Source organism: Charadrius vociferus, unplaced genomic scaffold (genome assembly GCF_000708025.1).
Source record: "Charadrius vociferus isolate BGI_N301 unplaced genomic scaffold, ASM70802v2 scaffold779, whole genome shotgun sequence".
Lineage (NCBI taxonomy): Eukaryota > Metazoa > Chordata > Aves > Charadriiformes > Charadriidae > Charadrius > Charadrius vociferus.
Window position 1 is genome coordinate 145,143 of NW_009650166.1, and position 9,014 is coordinate 154,156.

Below are 9,014 nucleotides of genomic sequence, written 5' to 3' on the forward strand. Positions count from 1 at the left end.
TGCGCCCCTGCGGGTGGCCCGTGGGCTCGGTGGCCTCGCAGACCACGGCAGGGCATTGCCAGTCTCCATCCCAGGCGCCGGGATGCCCGACAGTGCCATGTGGAATAATAACAGCTGACGCAGCAAGGGGAACATCCAACGTCCAAGCCTGACCGCTGCCCTTGGCAGTGCTGCACGGCTGCGGGCAGCTGTTGGTGAAGGGAAGGAAAACGATGTGTTAAGGAAAAGGTGAAGAGGCACCTGCTGTGCCCGGGCACCCAACATTCACCCAACACATCCCAACATTCACCCAACACATCCCTGCTTGGGCTTACTGCCAATGGCTCTAATATTCATGGACATAGCAGGTAGATCATAGAATCGTAGAATTGTAGAATGGCTAGAGTTGGAAAGAACCTTAAAGCCCATTTAGTCCACCCCCTGCCATGGGCAGGAACACCTTCCACTAGACCAGGTTGCTCAAAGCCCCATCCGCCCTGGCCTTGAACCTGGCATCCCAACATGTGGGCTGGAGCACACTCCCACAGACTTGTATAACCAACCATGCGTTGCTCAAGCAGACATCTCATAGAAATGTTGGTGGGAAGGACCCTTTGGAGGTCTGCAGACCAATCTCCTGTTCCAAGACAGGTTGCTGTCAAATCCAAATAAGGATGGTTGTGACTTTGCCCAGCCAAGTCCTGCAGACCTCCAAGGATGCAGACCCCCACACCTCTCTAGGCACTTGTCAGATGGATACCCCACCCTCCAGGGGCAGGATAGTTTAATGCCCAGCCTGGTCCTCCCAAGTGCAATTACACAAACTTTCATAGAGGAATTCAGCAACAAATTTCCAGAATCCAACAGTGGACAAATGTTAGGAAAGTGCAACCCTCATGCTCTGGAAACACTCCCATAAAGTCACAGGGCTATGGAGACACGGATGTGGTAGGGCTCTAGATAGGCAGATAGCCACATGAAACCAGTCTACCCAGGCAAGCAATAAATGAGAATGGCAACTTTGCCGAGCTGGTAGTGCACTGCTGTATTTCACACCCTCCTCCATCAGGTTGTGTACCTGGGAAGTTTTGCTTTGCCAACAGTGTAAAGGTGTGCGCAAGGCTGTGAACTGTACCACTTCCTAGTGACACTTAGAAACACAGAATCACAGAATATCTCAAGTGGGAAAGGACCCATAAGCATCATCAAGTCTAACTCCCTCCTCCTCCCGGGACTACCTAACACTAAACCACATGACTAAGAGTGTTGTCAGGTGCTCCTTGAGCTCTGACAGGCTTGGTGCCATAATCGCTTCCTTGGTGAGCCTGTTCCAGTGACTGATCACTCAGTGAAGAACCTTTTCCTAATGTCCAAAACTTAGAGAACTCCAGCTGAATCTGCAATTACTCCCATCCCTGCAGCAGCGTCCTCAAGCGTCTCATGATGGGGGGAGTACTATCGAGTCCTGTTCTCTACTACTGAGACCAGTGTTGTTCTCCAGTATGTACTTGGGCTTCTTCTTTTTGTATTCCTACACAGGGGCTTGTGGCACCGTCCCAGGGCAGAGCATCTCTATAACCATGCCTCTGCCTGGATGACAGAGATGGGCTGTCCCACCTCCTGCCTGCACAACCCTGCCGCAAGGACTGATGATTTTAGCAGAGGGATTAAGGCAAGCAGGGACAACACTGGCAGTCATCACCTCACACCGGTCCTACTACAGTAAGAAGAGAAAGCCCTGCTCTCCTCCCATCCTCTGTCTTGAGTTGGGCCATACCCCTTCAACCCTGGAGGTACAGGAGGTTGAACGGGGTTGTTATTCTGGAAAGGAAGCAGAGGAACGTACATGGCTGCATGTCAGAAAAAGTCCATGGCTGTGGCTTCATGGTAAGATGGGCATCTCAGATACAATGAAAAATGGGGTGAAGAAGGGCAACCCAACTGTCCTAACCCCTTACAGAGCTCCCCATCATGTAGTGCTCCTCACTGTCCTAGGACACCACTGACATGGCCTTCCCTTTGAACCTCCTCTGCTGCAGCCTCATATCTTAACCTTGTTGCCCAAATAGTAAAGGAGCAGCAAAATTCCATTTTGCCAACCCCTCTGAGATGCTTTGCTCCTTTTCTGCTCTTGGCAGGGCTCATTGGGTGAGACAGAGCGACTTGCTGATTTTGTTACCCCTGTTTAGGAGGGTTTGCATAAGAATGTCTTTTGATGCTATTTTTCACCAAAATGTATTGGAATGCCTGGGAGGGGGGAGTTGCTATTCATAACCCTCTCATTTCTTGGCTTCCTTCTTGCCACCATGACAGCGCTCAGAGGATACAAGCCTGGGCATCAAGGAAGGACGGGTATTCATATTTGCTGAGAGCACTTCAGAGAATGCAAGTCTGCATCTGGGAATATTCTTCAGATGCAGTCTTCAACCACAGGGCCAAGACGTCCCCAGCCAGACATCACCAGGCCACGGGAGCAGTTCAGGAAGAAGGCAGCCACCTGCCTCCAAATCTGAGTGGGAACACATGGAGCATGCCATGCTCACCAGTGTGACCATTGAGTCTTGATGTCTTTGGCAAAGGCAGCTACAGTGCAGCCTCTGCAGTCCTCCTGCTGGGACTTGCTCTCCAAATTCAGGTGCTCTCGTGAACCAGTCCCCAAACCCTTGAGTACTAAAGCAGCCAAGGTCCCTTCTCCCAGACTCTCCAAGAAGCCGTGACACCATTAAGCCACTCCTAGGTGCTCAGCACTGCCTATAGCCTTCAGCGTATCAGAGGAGCTGGCTGGACGTTTGTTCCCTGTCCTGCTTCAGTCTGAGCAAACTGGCTCAGGGAAGTCCACTTCGTGAACACTGGAGGGCAGAGCAGAGTTCACGCAGCACCTCTGCCAGTAGCTCAGAATGGGCAGGAGGAGTGGTGGCTCCTGGACAAAGCTGTGGCAGATGAGGTGCTTCTAGTAGTTCTGGCAGTTCTTGGATGTCCTGAAGCATGCCTGGGAAGCATGGGCAGCTTCCCAGGCATGTCATGAAGCCTGGTAGAGGAAGGAGAGAGGCATAGACCCCACAGGATTATGCAAACCCACAGGCACCTGGCGAGGAATGATGGAAAGGACTGGCCAGGGTCCAGGGTCCAAGTGCCAGCAGAAGACTGTTATGTGCTGATGTATGAATCTTTCAATCCTAGACAGAATACATAAGGAAAGACCAGCTTGCTGAGGGCTGCCAAGGAAGGTCAGCAATCAGTGGCGGGGAAGAAGACACAAACACCTCTCTTGTGCCCCCTGGAAAGTGTCTGTGATGTGAGGAAGGTGTCTTCCCATGCAGTTTGGAGGCCACAACTACAGCCAGGTTTTCACATCTTTGACAGTATCTATTTATATTGGGAGAGTTATGGTTGGCAGAAGACATTTTTTCAAATGGTACGTAAGTATCTGGGGAAGGGGTGGTAACTATAGGGTAGGCGGAGGGGAGCAGCCATGCTTCATGGTGTTAGAGTTGGGGCCTTAAAGTCACAGCTGACTGTGCACATTACGGTCCTGCTGAGGCAATGTCCACAGTGAAGATCTGTCAGGAGAAAGGGTTAAGGTTCTGGGCAAGCTGAGCATGCTCTGGTGCCCTGGAGGGGATCTTTCATGTAGGCACCCTGTCTTTCTTGGTCCTGCCAGCTTCTGCCAGCAAAGGGAAACCTGAGAGAGGTGGTGGGCTAAGGAAGGACAACCCTAGCTGTACCCATTGCTTTTCACATCCCAAGCCACAGTGGTAGGACAACTGGAGATTAAGTCTTCAGCAAGAGGTGTCAAAGGGAAGGTATAGAGGACAACATGAGAGGTCATCGTGTCCCCAGACCTCTCTGTCTTCTTGGCTTATTGGGGAGCCACTGTAGCAGGGCCTCTTCCTATAATTTCTGTCTAGGGCACAAGGTACGAGAGACCCAACCATGGGGAAGGAAGATGCCTCATGCAAGGAGTGAAGAGTACATTTGTAGAGGTACTTTTGGGGAAAAATACAAGGAGTTTGGTTGATCAGTAAAGAGCTGGGTCAGAGGGAGCATAAAGTGAAGGGTAAGTTGGTGTCTGAAGCAGAGAAGAAGGTGTCAGGAGAGACATTGGGCAGACCTGGAGGAGGACAAGTTGGTGGTGGAGGTGGGCGTGAAGCAAGCCCAAGAGCACATGGGCCGAGCAATCCTTTGTGCTGCCTGCAGGAATGGAAAAGGCTTTGTCAGAGGCAGAGCTGAGGCTCAGATGTGCTGAGGACTTGGGAGGAGAAGGGCACAATACATCAGGGGAAGGAAAACCGGGGGAAGGAAAATTGGAGTAAATCGGAGGGCAGGAAGGGTACCTGAGAGTGTCTATCTGTACAGGTGAGAAGGCTGTTCTAACTGCTCTGCCCATTCCACTGCACAGTGCAGGGCCAAGGCTTAGTTTTTGTCATGGAGTCCGTAAGCCAGTAAAACCTATAAAAGACTGGAAAAAGAAGAACAGGTTTTTTCTGCCCTGGCATGTTGCTTCATCCCAGTTCATGGTAGGGTTGCTTCAGGACTTGTCATTGTAGGTCTCCCTCCAGTTAAATTATTTTGTTTCAGAGCTGATTTGATCCAGAGCTGATTTCATCTGTGCTGTCTTGAAAGCGGTTTTAGGGACATTTGTCGAGGCACAATCGCCATATTTCTTCTAAACTAGATAGTTTTCTGAGTCAACTGCTTGTTGCTCTATTCACTGTCCTACAGCCATTTGGGCAAGTGTCTAAATTATACTTATTTCATACCTACAGTGTACACAGCTTTTTATCTATGGCATTTCAAGGAGCTTGCAATTGAATTTCCATTGCCACTTTATTTGATTTACAAGAAAGAGGCATATATTGTAAGATTTTGGAGAAAAGCTATTTTGAGGGATTCATGAGGACCGAAGAAAAATTCTCACTCAGTGTGGAGTTTGGCTTCGTAGGAATTTCTGATACTCAGATGGTGATCCTCTGCATTTATGAAAACAATATGCACACTTTCCTACACAGTGGCTTTGCAAAACCCATCCCACTTTTCACCTAAGTTGTAAATTAGTCCATCCAACCCTATCCTGATCAGAGATCCTGGCAGCAGGTCCTATGCTTTGGAGAGGGTGTCCAGGACCCCATGAAATGGCCATGGCTTCTGCATGTGTCTTTTAGCCCACAAAGCAAAAGTTCCTTCCTTTCTCAGCAGAAGAAAGCTTTGAGATAGACCGGCACAAATGCTTTCAAGCCTCTTGTTCAGAGACTGCATAAGGAGACACCAAAGAAGAGGAGGTGGATGGGGAAGTGGGACCACCATTAAGCCATCTCCTCTGATTCAGATGTGATGTTCTCTTGGCTTCTGTGGATCACAGAGTTAATATGTCTCATCCTCAAGACCTAAGTGATGTTTCACATATCTGTCATGCTCCTGGGAAGTTCATTCATCCCAAGAGACATGTCACAACTTCTGCAATACTTCATAATCTTCTTCTTAACAGTACAGCTAATGCTAATAACACTAGCTTGCCCACAGCATTACACAGGGACTAGGCACGATGTTTACTGTAACAAAAGACAAAAATTAGGAACAAGGCATGTCAGCTGAGTGATTCCCTTATATCCTGACATCCTCAGAGTTTAGGGTGTCATACGGCATGCCTGCCCTCAAAGACTTCTCCTGACGTACCTTTGGCCCAGCATGTTGCATGATCCTCTTGCTTCTGGGGAACTCCTCTCACAGCAGTGTCAGTAGACATTCTTGGACTGCACCAGAAGTCCTGACTCCAGGCCACAGCACGTACTGAATGTGTGTGGACTGCCCAGGTTGCAAGTGATCCTTTCCGTGGTTGTTAGGAATTACAACCACAGTCAGCTTGGCAACTGCCCGAGTAAGAATTGCTTGCATCCTTTTCACAGACCCCAGGTCTGCCAGCAGAAGAGTTCTGGCCCTCCTTTAGTACTACCATCATTCAGTACCTTTGATTATCTTCATCGCATTTCCCAGAACCTGCTCTGATTCTCCTGGATCTTCACTATCAATGGGGACCAAGAACAGCCTGTATTCCAGATATGTTTCCCGTCTTGGTCTCTAGCAGTAATTCCTGATGTTCTGTTCTAAATGATGACCGTCCAGGAGATTTTAGATTATATTTTTATAGAAAGTTGTATTTAAGTGCCTGTTGTATGTTGGAAACTTATTATCTATAAAGAGAAACTGGTGAATTAGCTCATATATAGACACATCGTAGACATCCTCTTGTGATGAGGTAGATTTCTCCTCCCATGTCCCATTGTGCTGCATTATTCTGTGAAAATGATGCTTTTCCCACAGGAGTAAATAAATCCTCAGCTTATCAGAGATAATCCAGAGGACTGACTTTTACAACTGATTAGCTCTTCTAGAGCTTCTGTACCTCTTGACCTAAGCATTGCTCTGCAGCCTTACTAACACTCAACTGATCTGTATCTGGGTGGTTTATGTTCTTCCTTAGCTCATGCCAACAGGAATGGCAAGAAACAGCAACTATTGTCTGTGAGCAGTCTGATTTCGTGGTGATTTAAGTTGAGATCCAGTGAGGGGAGCCCCCCTCCCATCTCAGATAGGGGTGTAATAGAGCTAGGAAAGGTTTGGAGAATTAGAGCAATGCTGATCAGAGAAGGGCATCTGTAGAAGGAGCTACCAAGTAGGCTGCGATTCTTCAGTTTGGAAAAGAGAGAACTGATGGGGATATGTAGAGGTCATCCAGACCAAGTGGCTGATAGAGGGTGGACAAGAACTTAGCATTATTGGGGAGTCAAATTAAGCCAACTGGTGTGGTTAAAAAAAAAAAAAAAAACCAAACAAAAAAAACCCCTCAAAACAAACACAAGGAAACAACCAACCAACACTGGATACAATTCGTCACATAACCAATGTATTGTCACCAGGAGCTCTGTGACTGCAGGCTACACCATGTCACAGAAACCAAACATTTGCATGCAGTTTAAGGAGAAACTATATAGATTTATGGAAGAGAAAAAAAACCCTATTACTAAAACCATCAACACTACCTTGGGCTGGGGAAGTCCCTGAGCTGCAAATTCTTAGCGTCTGGGAAATTTTTCAGGGGAAGAGTCTCTACGTGCACATTCTGTTCTTGTGCTTTTCCCGAGGAATCTGCTTTTGAACAGTGTCACTGCTGGGCACGAGCCAAATTTGAAAATCTAAACAGAAAATCGGGAAAATTGGGAAACAGATCAAAAGTAAAATCAAATTACAAAGGTGGTAAAAATGAAAGCAAGGGACAGGTCAAAGGATCAGAATTATGCAAAACTTGAAAAGAAGGCAGGCAGAAGGGAAACTGGTGAAGCTCCTCTGGAAATGCCCACTGCTCCCTGAGGGCACTCAAGTAACTGATGGGGGCTTCCTAGAGCAGTCTTGTCTGGAGAGGCAACGGGTCCAGGGACTAGTAATTGGATCCACAATCATCTATGGTGGTGGGTAGCCACAGGCACCTGCTTGTCCCATGGGCAGAAGCTTAGCCAGAGCAGAGGGACACTGATGGGGAATCCAACAGCCCTGTGGGGCCTCAGGTGAGATGGACATAGATAAAAATAAGCATCATCAGGAGTCTCTAGAAGACCCGAAGGATGGCTTGCAGCCTTGAAGTACATGTTCACCAGGGTCTGCCTCTCACCACAAAAAAGAAACTGTGTGAGGGGTGCTGTGAACTGCACTGTGTACACACTCGCCTTCACCATGCAATGGTGGATTTTCCAACCTAAGTCCCAGGCTGGACCTGACATAAACTGAAATCTTGTATTTCCACCTTCCTTTACCAGTGAAAGGTCCTGCCACTCTCTGTGCAGCGATCCAGGAAAAAAAGGGATGGAGTGATCAGATATTTCCAGACACAGTTTGAAGTGAACCATTGTGATGTTACTTGTCCAGATGAAGTGGTGCGTTGTGCCATCCAGGAAGGCTGGTGAGACTGAAGTCCAACAATGAACCATGCAGAGTCAAGATGAGGGATCAGCAGAGACCGCACAAGTGTATGTTTGCTCAAGAAAGAGAGAAGAGCAGGGTCAAGGTAGTCCCTGCACCCTGGAGGAAACAGAAGAGTAGAGGGGAGGTCACCCACCCCTGGTCATGCCAAAACACTGTCAGTTTTCCTAAGGTCCTGGGAAAAGGCCAACAACTTGGAGAGGCCTCCAAGGAGGTATCTTGGATAGATGGAAAAGAGCTGCAGGTCATAATTAATATTCAAGCAGTTCATGTAGAGTTTCTGGGCTCCATCAGGGGAATCTGAGGATGCCAATAAATGACAAACTGAGACAGTTTAACAGTTCGCTGCTGCCTAAAGAGGAATCACTCTCCTCCTCCTTTCTCTATCCCCCTTCTGCTCCCAACAGCAGTCCTGGCCACTATTTTGCACAAGCTCTTTTTTGCCATATTCTGTGCAACCAGTGAGCTGAACTGGTCCATGGAGAGATCTGTGGGCACCAAGCTGGTTCCGGGTGGGATGTATGGGTACACAGCCCTTGGTGGAGAGACAGAAAAGATGTGGAGAGCAGACACTTCCTTTTGTGATGTTAGATGTTGACCTGTCAGGTCTTAACATCAGAGAAGATTCCTTAAAGGATGCCTTTATTAACTCTTTCTGGAATTTGCTGGATGCAAAAGATTAAAATTCTGGACTGTGACCCCAACTCAACAATTTCTGGGCATAAACTGTGTCTCCATAAATGCTTGGGGGCTGTGGAGAAGCACAAACTGGAGCAAACCTGTAGTTTTGATCTTCAATCAAAACTACCCTCCTGATGGGTCTGTAACTCTGAAGTATTATAGTCCTTATCTTACTAGAAAAATTGATATCTTCTTGGTTGCTTAAGTTGCTTAGTTGCTTAGTCCTTTTGTCAGTATTTAGCTGTTAGCTGAGCTCACACCATCTCATGGAGCTTCCCCTGAGAACATCCAGTCCCAGACCCACATGTGGCCTGGTAGCCAAACCCTTCAGCCACAGCATGGACTAGGCGTTAGACCCCCTGCTCGGACTGAGCCCTGCACTG